The following is a 10973-nucleotide window of genomic DNA, read 5'->3' on the forward strand; positions in this document are numbered from 1 at the left end:
GCCCCGCTCTGCCGCTCGAGATTCCCGCCCACGCTATGAGGCCTTACCTGGTCTCTGGGACTTTTATAGCCCCGCTCTGCCGCTCGAGATTCCCGCCGACGCACTGAGGCCTTACCTGGTCTCTGGGACTTTTATAGCCCCGCTCTGCCGCTCGAGATTCCCGCCGACGCACTGAGGCCTTACCTGGTCTCTGGGGACTTTAAAAGCCCCGCTCTGCAGCTCGAGATCCCCGCCGACGCACAACAGAGTGATGATGGAGATACATTGTAATTTGTGTATTAAGAAAGCAGGATCTCAGTGTACATCTCCGGTATTTGAAAGCCCAATCTCGGGCGAGCCTGCATAACAATAGAGTGCTGGTGGAAATACATTGTTATTTGCGCATTATGACAGCAGGATCTCAGTTTAAATCTCTGGGATTTGAGTTCCCAATCTAGGGCGATCATCCATAACAATAGAGTGATGGTGGAAATACATTGTTATTTGTGTATTAAGGCAGCAGATTCTCAGTGTACATCTCCGGGATTTTGGGACCCAATCTAGGGCGATCCTCCATAACAGTGGAGTGATGGTGGAAATTCATTGTTATTTGTGCATTAAGACAGCAGGGTCTCAGTTTAAATCTCCAGGTTCTGAGGTCCCAATCTCGGGCGATTCACCATAACAGTAGTGTGATGGTGGAAATACATTGTTATTTGTGTAATAATTAAGCAGGATCTCAGTTTAAATCTCTGTGCTTTGAGTTCACAATCTCGGGCGATCCTCCATAACAACAGAGTGATGGTGAAAATACATTTTTATTTGTGTATGAAATCAGCAGGATCTCAGTTTAAATCTCCGGGATTTGAGTTCCCGGTCAAGGGCGATCCTCCATAACAACAGAGTGATGGTGAAAATATATTATAATTTGTTTATTAAGATAGCAGGATCTCAGTGTAGATCTCTGGGATTTGATTTCCCAATCTAGGACGATCCTCCATAACAACAGAGTGATGGTGAAAATATATTATAATTTGTTTATTAAGATAGCAGGATCTCAGTGTAGATCTCTGGGATTTGATTTCCCAATCTAGGACGATCCTCTCTAACAACAGAGTGATGGTGGGATTACACTGTAATCTGTATACACAGAGAGAAGACTCTCAGCCTGGACCTCTGGGATTTGAACTTCCAATCTCGGCAGACCGTCCAGTACACTGCTGACGGTGAGCGGCATTATCAGAGCTGCTATTCATTGGATGAGATGTTATGATCTCAGCCTCGATCCCCTATTACTTTGAGTCAGGGGCCCCTTAAAAATTCTCAGGCTCTATTTAAAGATCAGTTGGCGCTCCTGAGGTTTTGACAAAAATCTCTATCTCAATTCATATGAAACCAACCCTTTGATGTCTCTGACATACACTCCGGATATACGGCGTCTGATTCCGTGTATTCCCATTAAAGGTGTGAGGCGTCATACTGCACGGGCTTTGGAAAGTAGTTTATTACTCACTAATGTGCAGCTATAATATTGACCTGGTTTAATCATCAATTAACTAATTGATTTCTAAAATGATTACCATTTTTACTAGCTCCATTTCCGCCCAGAGGATATATTCAATTAACTAAATACCTACAGAGCGGGCTGATTTCAAAAACTTATAATAATGGGAACTGGATGTAATAATAAAGGAAATATTATTGCATTTAATGGTTATTATTTATTGAAGACACGTAACATGCCAATCAGCTGTTGGTAAAAGTTAATGAACATCAAATAGTTAGTTAGTTAGTTAGTTAGTTAGTAAGCTGCATCGACCCTACTATCCGGCCTATTTCCCGAAATCCTTGCTGTTCTTTTGTGGTCATTCCTTCTTTCGGTTGAAGTTCTCTGGATCTTGATCCGGCGATTGACTCTGACACTGCTCTTCCAACACGGTTCTCTCAGCCTCCTGCCAGCCAGCGCTGTTCAACACCCCGTGCACTTTCCACCCCTCACTCCGCTCACTGTCACTGGCTCGTCCGGTCTCTTTGTTTCCGGAAGCTCACTCCGCCCGGCAAATGCACGATCATTGTCTGGAAACCTGTTCCTGATGAGGGCTATGTCCGGCTATGGCCAGCGCCCTATCTGTTGGGGTCACCTTCCTCGCAAACAGATCAGTTGGGGCCTAGCTCCGTTTAGGGATCCGCTCCGGACGGAAATCAATGGTGAGCCTCAGTGAGTGCTCAGGCGACGCGTCAGTAGAAGTGTAAAATCGGGTGTTAGAACCGCGACTGCATGGCGGTAAAAGTAAAAACTCACCCAGTTTTTACGTCGTATGCTGAATGTTATTTAAATTCAAATTGAGTCCATAGGTAACGAGTGACAACTTCCGAGTAAAACACTGTTTGAGTCACCTGTTCTTTTCCACCCACAGCTAACCTGGTGACGATTGTGATCCTGTCCCGAGGAAGGTGCGGTCTCTCCAAATGTGTCACTCGGTACCTGGTGTCCATGCCGGTAACGGATCTCCTGGTCATTATCACCGCTGTGATATTAAACCGGATCAGTGTCATTTATTTTCCAGTTCTTTTCCTGTCTATCACTCCAGTCTGTAGCCTAAAAATCGCTCTACTCTATGCAGCCAGGGACAGCTCTGTCTGGCTGACGGTCGTTTTCACCTTCGATCGATTTGTGGCCATTTGTTGCCAGAAGCTGAGAACAAAATATTGCACCGACAAAACGGCTGCCATTGTAATAGGAGCGATCTGTGCCGTGAGCTGTGTAAAAAACATCCCCTGGTACTTTGTATATGAGCCTTTGTATATAATTAACTGTGTCCCGTGGTACTGCAAAATTAAGCAAAGTTTTATTTCTGAACTTGCATGGGCAGCGTTTGACTGGATTGACCGTATTTTAAACCCCTGTGCCCCGTTCCTCCTGATGTTACTGTTCAATGCTCTGACCGTCAGACACATTCTAGCGGCCAATAGAGCACGCAGGAGACTCCGGGCCCACAGCAATGGAGAGACTCAGAGCGACCCAGAGATGTAGAGCCGGAGAAAGTCCATCGTTTTACTCTTCGCCATCTCGGGAAGTTTCATCCTGTTATGGATGACCTATTTTGTAAATTTCCTGTATGTGCGAATGACGAACGTTTATAAGATCTCGGGATTCAATGATCCAAAGTTCATTCTCCAGGAAAGCGGAAAAATGCTCCAGCTCCTGAATTGCTGCACCAACACTTGTATTTATGGAGTGACCCAGACTAAATTCAGAGAGGAGTTCATGAAAATGTTCAAATCTCCAGTGAACCTGACCATTAAAAGAGTTAAATAATGATAACAGTCGAATGAGTTTCTCCATTAGCGCAAGGTTAATTTTCACAGTCCATCCTGGACTGTCTCTCTCTACACCCCGCCACCCTGGAACAGACCAACAGACACACATTCACAGGCCATCCTGAACTGTCTCTCACTGCACCCCGCCACACTGGAACACAGCAACAGAAACTGTTTCACAGTGCATCCTGAACTGTCCCTCACTGAACCACACCACCCTGGAACACACCAACAGACACTGTTTCACAGTCCATCCTGAACTGTCCCTCACTGCACCCCGCCACCCTGGAACACACCAACAGACACTGTTTCACAGTCCATCCTGAACTGTCCCTCACGGCACCCTGCCACCCTGGAACACACCAACAGACACTGTTTCACAGTCCATCCTGAACTGTCCCTCATTGCAACCCCGCCACCCAGGAACACACCAACAAACTCTGTTTCGCAGTCCATCCTGAACTGTCCCTCACTGCACCCCGCCACCCTGGAACACACCAACAGACACTTTTTCACGGTCCATCCTGAACTGTCCCTCACTGCACCCCGCCACCCTGGAACACACCAATAGACACTGTTTCACGGTCCATCCTGAACTGTCCTTCACTGCACCTCGTCACCCTGGAACACACCAACAGACACTGTTTCACAGGCCATCCTGAACTTTCCTTCACTGCACCTCGTCACCCTGGAACACACCAGCAGACACTGTTTCACGGTCCATACTGAACTGTCTCTCACTGCACCCGCCACCCTGGAACACACCAACAGACGCTGTTTCACAGCCCGTCCTGGATTGACTCTCACTGCACCCCGACACTCTGGAACACACCAACAGCCACTTCCCCAACACTGGACGGCAGCCCAACTGGAGAAAACTCTGAACGTTAGCGTTTGTTAAATATCTGATCGTGTTAGAATATCTCAAATCCTCCAGTGAAGCTCATCCTGATTTCATCCAATTCCAGCGAGGCCAGAACGTTTGTCGACTAAAATGTGGCAGGTGTTGAGAGTTGTTGGGTTATAATGAGTGGAATTCCTCATTGTCATGAAGGACATCAGGCCTGTTGTTGCGTTCCCTCTGTGGTTATTTTACTCTCCCAATGGGAACACGTGGGGTTAATATTAACTTACAGCGATGGTGTAAAATGGGCAATGTGTAATTAGCCACCCAAGGTACACTACGCTCGATTTTGTATTCCGTTGAATTCTATGAAGGGGAAATCAGGCGGATGTTTACTGGGCCGCCAATTAGATTTCACCCATTTTACACTATCGTACAAAGTTAAAATTACTGCCATATGTTGGCCTCGGAGCCGATCACCGTGCATTGTAAGGTGGCTAGACAGTTTCCTCCAAGTGACCTGGAAACCCCGTCCTCGCTACCCACCCCAACACCCGGCCTTTGAGGACTGTACTTTATGCCATTCCTCACAGGGAGGATCCTTCCATACACTTGACAAAGGAGCAAATCTGTGTGGATAAGATCACAGAGATCAGCGTGAGAGAGTAAATCTGCATGCGGCTAGTGGGGAATTTGTGGTGGAGTGGAATTTTTCTCATTAATGGTTGGGTCAGTGTTAAATAGTATTTTATCATTAATGGCGGGGTTTGGGTGAGATGCTTAACACTTTGCAATGAAACCTACTGCAGTCAGACATCTCCTGCTAAAGTAGGCAGCTGGGTACTTCCTCCCCTGCGTCTGCCATTATTGTCCCTGAACCTATCATGGGGAGCTATTGTGGATATTAACAACTTTGCATTGTTACCTGGATCTTATCCACCGGATTTGTTCCGAATGTGCAGCCTCCACTCGTTGACGCTTTGTAAGCAGAGATTTCTCACCGCGGCCCTCTCTGTGAATAGAGGAACTAGAATTGCATCGGTCTGCTCAGAGGTTTCAGTTAATAAAGAGAACACTTGAATTATTTTAATGTCCTCTTTAATGTGTTTCAAGGAAGTGCTTCTTGAGATGATTATTAATTGAGAAGCGACGAGGTGTTGACTAAAACATTTGTAGAACTTCTGTGCCAGTGACGTAAACTTCCCATTTCAATTTACCAGTAAGGTCTCCAATAGCAGAGAGGCTGTTTAGGGCTTGCAGTTGCTAGAGATTGTGAGATTCTGAAGATAATTTGACGGGAATGTGGGCAAATTATTGGAAAACATTCTGAAGGACAGTATTAATTGTCTTGTAGAAAGGCAGGGATTAATCCAGGGCAGTCAGCTTAGATTTGTTAAGGGAAGGTCGTGTCTGACGAACTTGATTGAATTTTTTAAGACGGTAACAAGCAGGTTCGATGAGGGTAGTGCGTTTGTTGTTGTCTGCATGGATTTAGCAAGGCTTTTCTCCAGGTCCCATATGGCAGACTGGTCAGAAAAGTGAAGGCCCATGGAATCCAATGGAAAGTGCTAAGTTGGATCCAAAATGGCTCAGTGGCAGGAAGCAAAGGGTAATGGTCGACGGGTGTTTTTGTGACCGGAAGGCTGTATACAGTGGGGTTCCGCAAGGCTCAGAACGAGGTCACTTGCTTTTTGGGGTGTACATCAATAATTTGAAATTCAATGTAAGGGGCATGATTAATAAATTTGCAGATTATACAAAAAATTGATAGTGAGGAGGAAATCTGCAGACTGCAGGAAGATATCAATGGACTGGTAAGAAGGGTAGAAATGTGTCAAATGGAATTCAATCCAGAGAAGTGTGAGATAATGCATTTGGGGAGAGCTAAACAAGAAATGGTGGGACATTGAGAAGTGTAGAGGGACCTTGGAGTGCATGAACAGGTAGGTAGATAAGTTGGTTGAGAAGGCATACAGGGTACTTTCCTTTATTAACTGAGGCATAGAGTATAAAATAGCAAAATACTGCAGATGCTGGATATCTGAAATAACAACAGAAAGTGGTGGAAACAATCAACCAGTCAGGCAGCATCGAGGAGAGGAGAAACAGAATCAACGTTTCAGGTCAAACATTTTGTCATAGAATATAAAAGCCGGGAGGGTATTCTTATTAGGTCACAGCTAGAGTACTGCATGCAGTTCTGGTCATCACATTACAGGAAAGATGTGATTGCGCTAGAAAGGGTACAGAGGAGTTCTACGAGGACATTGCCGGGTTTGGAGAATTTTAGCTGTCAGGAAAGATTGGATAGGCAGGGATTGTTTTATTTGTAACAGTGGAGACTCAGGGGCGACTTGATTGAGGTGTATAGAATCATGAGGGCCCCAGATAGAGTGGATAGGAAGCATCAATTTCCACGAGCAGAGAGGTCAATAAACTGGGACATCGATTTAAAGTAATTGGGCGGAGATTTAGACGGGAGCTGAGGAGAACTTTTTTCACCCAGGGTGTGGTGGGGGTTTGGAACTCATTCCAGAAAGGGTGGTAGAGGCTGAAACCCTCATCACATTTAAAAAGAACTTGGATATGCACTTGAAGTGCTGTAACCAACAAGGCTACAGACCAGGAGCTGGAAAGTGAGATTAGGCTGGATAGCTCTTTTTCGGGCAGCACAGACGCGAATGGCCTCGTTCTGTGCCGTAAGTTTCTATAATTCTGTGGAGAGAGGCTCCCTTTTCGTGTACTGTGGGTGCGCAGTTAATCCAGGGGTAATCCTCAGCCTCTAACACCTGGCAATCTGCTCATTGGAGGCCGAGACCCCCCATTGCACACCCCCCACAAACTCGCTCGGGCTCGCTTGATTTTAGGAGCCGGTATACAAGCAACAAACAGAGCCATTTGGCGTACTGACCTCTACCTAGCGGAAGCTGAACGCCAACTCTCCGACACCTCCTCCTACCTCCACCTGGACCATGACCCCACTACCGAACATCAAACCACCGTTTCCAAGACTGTCACTGACCTCATCTCCTCTGGAGATCTTCCCCCCGCTGCCACCAACCTCATAGTTCCCCAACCCCGCACAGCCCGCTTCTACCTCCTTCCCAAGATCCACAAACAGGACTGCCCTGGTAGACCCATCGTTACCGCCTGTTCTTGCCCTACGGAACTTATCTCTTCCTATCTTGACTCTATCTTTTCTCCCCTTGTCCAGTCTCTTCCCACCTACATCCGCGAATCTTCGGACGCCCTCCGCCACTTTAACAGTTTCCAGTTTCCTGGCCCCAACCGCTTCCTTTTCACCATGGACGTACAATCCCTCTACACCTCCATCCCCCACCCGGATGGCCTGAGGGCACTCCGCTTCTTCCTTGAACAGAGGCCCGACCAGTCCCCATCCACCACGACCCTCCTCCATCTGGCTGAACTTGTTCTCACATTGAACAACTTCTCCTTTAACTCCACTCATTTCCTCCAAATCAAAGGCGTTGCCATGGGTACCCGCATGGGTCCTAGCTATGCCTGCCTTTTCGTGGGCTATGTGGAACAATCTTTGTTCCAGTCCTACTCGGGTCCCCTCCCTCACCTCTTTTTCCGATACATTGATGACTGTATCGGTGCCGTTTCCTGCTCTCGCCCCGAACTTGACAATTTCATTCACTTTGCCTCCAATTTCCACCCTTCCCTCACCTTCACATGGTGCATCTCTGACTCTTCCCTTCCCTTCCTCGACTTCTCCGTCTCCATCTCTGGGGATAGGTTATCGACCAATATTTACTACAAGCCCACTGACTCCCACAGCTACCTGGACTACACTTCCTCCCACCCCGCTTCCTGTAAGGACTCTATTCCATTCTCCCAGTTTCTCCGCCTCCGCCGTATCTGCTGCGACGATGCCACCTTCCACACCAGTGCTTCAGACATGTCTTCCTTTTTCCGCAACGGAGGATTCCCCTCTACCGTGGTGGACACTGCCCTCGACCGTGTCAGTTCTATCTCCCGCACCTCTGCCCTCACCCCTGCCCCTCCCTCCCGGAACCACGATAGGGTTCCCCTTGTCCTCACCTTTCACCCCACCAGCCTCCACATTCAACGGATCATCCTCCGGCATTTCCGCTACCTCCAAAGTGATCCCACCACCAAACGTATCTTCCCCTCCCCTCCCCTTTCAGCATTCCGCAGGGACCGCTCTCTCCGAGACACCCTAGTCCACTCCTCTATCACCCCAAACAGCCCTTCCCCTTCGCCTGGCACCTTCCCGTGCAAGCGGAGGAGGTGTAACACCTGCCCCTATACCTCCCCCCTCCCCACTGTCCAGGGCCCCAAACACCCCTTCCAGGTGAAACAGCGATTTACTTGTACTTCTCGCAATCTAGTATACTGTATTCGCTGCTCACGATGCGGTCTCCTCTACATTGGGGAGACCAAACGCAGATTGGGTGACCGCTTTGCGGAACACCTCGGTTCAGTCCGTAAGGGTGACCCCGAGCTTCCGGTCGCCTGTCATTTCAATTCACCGCTCCATTCCCATTCGGACCTCACCGTCCTTGGCCTCTTGTACTGTTCCACGGAAGCTCAACGTAAGCTCGAGGAACAGCACCTCATCTTCCGATTAGGCACTCTGCAGCCTTCCGGTCTCAATATCGAGTTCAACAATTTCAGATCATAACCTCGGCCCCTATTTCATTTTTACTTATATTTTTCCACTCCTTTCCTCCCCCCCCTTTCCTTTTGTTTCTCTCTCACACCTGGCAGCTATCTTTTGCCCTGCCAGTACACTTTGCACCTAATCCCAGCCTATTACCATCTTGTCTAGCTTCTAATCTCTTTTACTTCTTTTGGTTCTTTTATTCTTTTGTCCGATCGCAGCCCTGCCTTCGATCTAGTTCCTTTTCTCTCCAGTTTTGAAGAAGGGTCAAACCCGAAACGTCAACTCAAATTTCTCTCCACGGATGTTGCCTGACCTGCTGAGTTTTTCCAGCATTTTCTGTTGTTATTTCGGATTTCCAACATCTGCAGTATTTTGCTATCAAACAGACCCATTATATAGTAATCTGGGATGTTATGATTAAGGTTATCCACCAGGTGGTGCTGTAGCCAGTGCTGCCACTAGTTAAGGTCAGGGGGTTGCTTCCTGTCAAGGTCAGCAAAGGTGGAATGCCAGGATGCAGGCCTGTTTTGTTTGCTACACAGTTGCTAATAAAATACTCGTGCTAATTCTAAGATATCGCCTCTTCGAGTTCTTGCTCCACTAAATGGATTTATCACATTTGGCGACAAGGTAAAAAGGACCCTGAATAAAGAAGAGAAGTCTGCCGGGACTTTTAAACAACAAAATCACGAGCTAAAGTTAGCTACCAGTTGGAAGAGAGCATGGCTGCCATGATAGGAACGGTTTCTGCTTTTGATATTAGAGCACAAACCTGGGAGGAATACTGTGAAGTGTTGGGTTATTTCTTCGAAGCAAATGAAAGAAATGATGCCGGAAAAAGGAAAGCCATTCGGCTTAGTTCAGTGGGAAGCCAGTCCTACAGTTTGATGAGGAATCTGCTCAGTCCTGAAAAGCCTGGAGACAAATCATTTGTTGAATTAGTGGCCTTGCTCAAAGAACATTTCAACCCCAAGCCTAGTGAGACTGTACAGCGGTTCAAGTTTAATTCAAGGAACAGAAAAGAGGAAGCGAGTGTAATGGACTATGTTGCGGTGTTGCGTAAATTAGCACAAGATTGCAATTATGGGAACAACCTGAAGGAAATGCTGATAGATAGGCTAGTTGGCGTAATAATGGACGACCGAATGCAGTGTAGATTAATATCCGAGACTGGGCTTACTTATGAAAAAGCATTGGAACTTGCTCAAGCCACAGAGACAGCGAACCGAGATGTAAAAGAAATACAGGGTTCAGACAGGGCTAATGCTAAGCAAGTTGGTCAGGTTGTTGTGCACAAGTTAAACATGCACCAGAAACCACAACGTGGGCATGGGAAGGCATGTTATAGATGCAAGGGCGATCACCTGGCGAGTGAATGCCGGTTTCTGAAGCAAAAGTACCACAAATGTGGGAAACAAGGACACATAAAACGAGCATGCAGTGCAAAATCACCTGTGGAGGAATCCAAACAAAAAGGGGGAGGAAAGCAAAACCAAGGAAGAGAAGTGAAAAAACAGGGAGCACACCACATCAGCGGGGAAGCTGGGGAAGAAGAGGACATGTTCATAATGTATAGCATGTTAGAGAACATTCCAAAAGTGGCTCATATCACATTGCAACTGACAGTAAATGACTCTAAGGTGAACTTTGAAGTCGATACAGTGTGCAGTGCAACCGTAATGAACAAGGCAGAGTACTCAAAATTGTGGAACCATGCAAAAGTTCCAGAGTTAAAGTCTTGCTCTCTGCATCTTAAAACATATACAGGTGAACGAGTAGCGACATTAGGTGCAGCTAATGTAACTGTGCAGCACAGGGACATTGTAGAACAGCTACCTGTAGTTATAGTATCGGGTACCAGACCAAATGTGTTAGGTAGGGGCTGGATAAAAGAAATTAAATTAGACTGGGGAGCAGTAAATCAAATAGATGAGGGCAAACAGTTGACTTTGCAAGAAGTGTTGAGTGAACATGAGAATGTGTTCAAGGAGGAACTTGGCACATTTAATGGCCCCCCAGCTAAGATTTATGTAGACAAGGAGGCACCGCCAAGGTTTTTTAAACAACGACATGTGACTTATGCCATGAAGCCAAAGGTAGAGGCTGAGCTTGACCGTCTATTGAGAGAGAACATACTGGAGCTGGTGAAATGTTCGGAATGGGCAGCTCCCATAGTAC

The sequence above is a fragment of the Somniosus microcephalus genome, chromosome 4, assembly GCF_052327205.1.
Source record: "Somniosus microcephalus isolate GS21.2 chromosome 4, FLI_Smic_1.0, whole genome shotgun sequence".
NCBI classification, from domain to species: Eukaryota; Metazoa; Chordata; class Chondrichthyes; order Squaliformes; family Somniosidae; genus Somniosus; species Somniosus microcephalus.